Raw genomic sequence first — 4,880 nt, 5'->3', positions numbered from 1 at the left:
GTGAATATAAGTTCATAGCGATTAGGTGAAATTCACTTATATTCTAGCGTCATATTTATGCATGAAAATTAAGCTTGCAATCTCAATGAACATACATAAATAAGTTATCAATCAAACAGTTAAACGAATTGAATCCACAACTTATGAAATTCCAACCAAACGTAATCAATTCAAATTGCAAATATAAACATAGTTTCGAATCACCCCCTAGCTAAAGGGGGTTTAGTTCCTCATAACTTTGAAATCAAAGAAACACCTAAACATTCCAACAACTCAAACGTGAATTGTATGAACGTTTAGGCACTCTTCTCTTCCCTTCTCATACGTACAAAACAAAGAGAATTAAATTTAAACTTTGAAATCAAAGAAACACCTAAACATTCCAACAACTCAAACTTGAATTGTATGAACGTTTAAGCACTCTTTTCTTCCTCGTTGTTGTAGCACAAGGTCTAAGGTGAGCTTAAGGGCTTTAGGTGTATGTGGAATGGAGTAGGGAGTGGTTGGAGATGGAAGAATGAAGAGAAAATATGCAGAGAATGAAGTGGGACTCACGGCAATGGAATGGGTTTGTTGCTTGGTGTTTGTAACTGAAAATGTGTATGGAAGAGTAAGTGAATTTTGAGGAGTGTTGGATGCTTATTTATAGGTGAAATGGGGGAACAAAAGAGGGAATATTGCAGCTAGGAGGGGATGAATGATTATGGGTGCATGTGTTTGGAATAATGAAGGGGGAATGTATGTAATAAAACAACTAGGAAAAGTTATGAAAAGCTGGAAATGGGAGTGGGAACTCACGGCAAAGTGTTTTGGGGATGGTTCTTTGTGGTTGTGATGCATGTGATTGCATGTGTTGATTGCTAAGGTGTGTGATGATGAGTGTAAGTGGAATAAAGAATGAATGAAGGCATGTGAATTAGGTGGGAAAGAGGTGGAAATGGAATGTTATGCAATGATAATGTCTTGTAAAGATACTAATAAATAATGCATGTAGGGTTAGGAAATAAAATCATAACTTAAAGGGGGATGATTAAAGGGTGTTGAAAGGTTTTGCATGGCTTTGAAGTGATTGTGGATTGGGCTAGAGTTTAAGTACATGAAATGGACCAAAATTGCTCCCCCTTGCATGGCAAGGAATGGTGTTTGTGTTAAGCCCAAGGCAAGGTGAATGTAATTGGGTTAGGGCCATTGTTTTGTGTCTTCAAGTGCATACAAGGCCTTCAAATTCGTCCATCCTCTTGGCTCCATGGATAAGCTATCCAATCCATGCCCAAAAATGCTCCAAATGGCCTCAAAATGCACTTTCTTGCTCCCTAGGCCCTTAGAACCTAAAAACACACAAAAGAAGCATAAAGGACTAAAATAACGAGAGAAACATAACATAAATGCACGAGAACAAGCCATTTAAGTCGCATGAATATGCTCCTATCAAATACCCCCACACTTAGCTTTTGCTAGTCCTCGAGCAAAACAGAATAAAAACAAATAAACAAAACAACACTAAACACGTAAAACACAACCTAAACCTTCCAACAACCGTCTTAGGGATTTCCAATGCACATGACAAGTTAAAAATCATCATTCTCACAGATTTTAGTCATCTTCACACTTAAGTACATTCTTAATCATAGTCACCATATACTAGTTCACAATTAAGCATTTAAAACCATGTTTTGAATGTAGTAACATGCCTTAGAGAATTTGCTCAATTCCTTACAAGATATGAACTCGATTCTCACTCAGATTTTCTGACTACACACCCTAAACTAGTTATATGTGAGAAGATTGATGTAAACATAAAAACGAACACTCACATATATGTATTTCAAAGGAAGCAATTTCTGGAGTTAATAAGCATGTTTAGATATGATCTCATGAATGGAATGCTACTACTTAGATGCGAGAACCAGTGACACCATAAGCTCATACCAAGTTCAAACTCCACAAATTGAAATACACAACACTCAAGATAGAAGTCAAGGGTTGTAACGGGGCTTGGGGTATGTGGATAACAAAGAAGGGATATGGAAAACAAAGGTTCTTAAAGAAATAGTGAGCAAAGCATTTGAATCAACTTAGAATTCACTTTTGAATGAAAACTCAACTTTTGAACAAAAAGGGAGAATTTAGACAATTTACGCCCAGAATTGGTGTTTTGGAACCTTTCTTCAATCACATTTTTTTTTTTTTTTTTTTTTTTTTTTTTTTTTTTTTGAATCTCAAAACATAAACACTTAAACATTCTCTCCCCCACACTTATTTTCTTTCATAATGTAACTCAAAAGGAATTCAATTAAGTCATGCTCACTATCTTTTAAGAACAAGGGTGGGGATTGTCCTAAACTAGGCTAGGTGAGGAAAAAGTGGGTTAACAAAGAACATGGGCTAACACGGCTCAACGGGGGTACAACTTACAACATATACGAAATATGGGAAGTGAGGCTATTTGGCTATGGTGGCAACTACACAACTTCATCTTGAATATGTGTTATGCAAATCAATAACATGTTTTGAATGAAATGGGCATGAGTTCTAGCATTTGGAACTATATGATGAAACGCCTTCTAAGTAGTAACCAAGCAAAGAATAATGAGATCATGCAACGACTTTAGAAAATAAGAAATCACAGATTATACTCTCCAAAGAACGTTATAGGCTCAAGTCTCTCAGGGTTGTAGCATTTGTTTGAGTTCTTTCCTTCAGGCATGTTACAAAAACTAAATTTTCTTTTATGATTGCATGTGAAGTCATACATTATAACCATAACCAAGCATATACCAAGAGTAAATCAAACTTTTCTCTATGTTAATAACTCTTTTTAACAGTCATGCAATTACAAACCAAATCCTTATTATTGTGTTGGAAGGTATCCTAAGACACAAACACACACACAAAAACAACTTTAAAACAACTCTTTTTGGGTTTTTCAAAACAATTTTTCAAATTTTTATGGGATTTTCGAATTTTTAAGATAAAACACACTAAAACAGTTTTAAAACAGTGAGAAACAACATGTGAAGTGAAAGGTGAATAAATCCCACGAATTTGCATCAAATATACTTAGTTACCCCCCCACACTTAAATCAAACATTGTCTTCAATGTTTTAAGCATAGATTCACACAAAGCATAAGTAAATACACAAAAAGCACTTAAACATACTAAACATGGCATAATGTAATTAACAAAGAGAAGAGTTTAGAGACGCAAATCTGGTTATAGAGTGTAAATTCCATCTTCTCCTTGGTAATTGCATTGAGGCTTTTGATCTTTGTGATTCCACAGGCTTACTCTTGAACTGGTTTCTGCCCATCGTTGATTTTCCTTTGTGCTACTTCTTGAACTGGGCAGCAGGATGGTTCTTTTGGTCTCCCCCGAAGGTCTGAGCTTATCCCTTTTATCTGTTTCTTTGTTCAATCTTTCCAATTCGTATTGAAAAGGGTTGGAGGATAACTCAGCCTATGTTTGTCTCCACATGCTTCAATGTATCATTTGCACTTGCCTTACTCGCTCCCCTTTGCAGAAGTGGTCCCTTCTCCGGAAGTGTATCAACCGTTGAAGATGACTACTCGAGAGCAACGCTAGGTAAGGAATCGGGAATAGATTCCAGGCAGTTGGCTCCAGAACGGAAGACTGACTCCAAGTGTCGGCTGATTGCTTGTTTTACTTTGCCATGCGAGTAAGAACAAGGACAAAGAAAAAGACAGGGAAAGAGCATGATATGAGATACTTTTGCTTTTGACCTTGATGATATGAGATACCTTTGCTTTTGAAGAAGCGGTGAATGAATCAGCACATGTATTTGTTGTGCTTTTTCCTCCTGGGTCATATGTACTCCAGGCATCTGGTATCATCTTTGGGGAAGAAGAAAGAATTGAGTCTTTCGAAAGGCTTTGCTGGGAGTACGCCCTCAGAGGTGAGGGAGAGTTGGGCATTTTTCTTCAGGTTTGCCCTGCCATAAAAGACGAAGGTCGACATATATAGAGATAATATCAAGTGGTGGTACTTTTTACCTTTGTCGACAAACGTTTTGATCCCGCAAATCTGGCTTTTTGAAATAGTGGCGCCTCTTCGATCTCTGAACACGCCTCTTCGATTTCTGAGCACGCCTCTTCGATTTCTGAGCAGGCGCCCCTTCGATTTCTGAACGACACCCCTTCGATTTCTGAACGACACCCCTTCGCTTTCTGAACGACACGTGGTAGTGCAGATGCGGCTCCTTTTGACAAAGCTGCACGCGTCTTCTGAAAAGCAGAGAAAGCGTCGCCGAACTTTGCGCTTGTCGGCTAAAGATGTGTAGTTGTGATGATGGCCTCCACGTGTTGTCTGAAAAGAAGAAAGCTTTTGACAAAGTTGAACGCGCCTTCTGAAAAGCCGAGAAAGCGTCGCCTAAATTACGCAGGAGATTCCGGCTTTTTTTTTTTTTTTTTTTTAATTGGTGGACGCGTCGCCTTGGCTTTTTTATTGAGCTATCGATCACCACAACAAACACACTCTGCAGATTTCCCATTCTTGAAAATCGACTCCGGCCCTTTGAAATTTAACTCCATCCCTTCTCTTTGAACACTTTTAAAAAAAATGGCAAACTCATCGAACCTTAGCTTGGAATTGAGCCTTAGCAGTGATACGGGCGCGCCGCGTCAAGGTAACGTATGGCGCCCTTCTTTCTTTTCTTCTAACGGTCCTCTCACAGGTGAAGACTCCGTGATGCAGGATGCCACAACAGCTACAATAGTAGCTAGGAACCTCCTCACTCCAAAAGATAGTAGGCTGCTGTCAGGACGGTCCGATGAGTTGGCCGTTCAAGAGTCCCTCGCACTTAGTGTTCAGTGTGCGAGTTCTGTGTCCAACATGGGCCAACGCTTGCTTGCCCGCTCCCGTC

This window comes from the organism of the source record quoted next, unplaced genomic scaffold (assembly GCF_019419815.1).
Source record: "Pyrus x bretschneideri cultivar Hongxiangsu unplaced genomic scaffold, Pyrus_bretschneideri_v1 Contig46, whole genome shotgun sequence".
NCBI lineage: Eukaryota > Viridiplantae > Streptophyta > Magnoliopsida > Rosales > Rosaceae > Pyrus > Pyrus x bretschneideri.
This window is presented reverse-complemented; position numbering follows the sequence as displayed.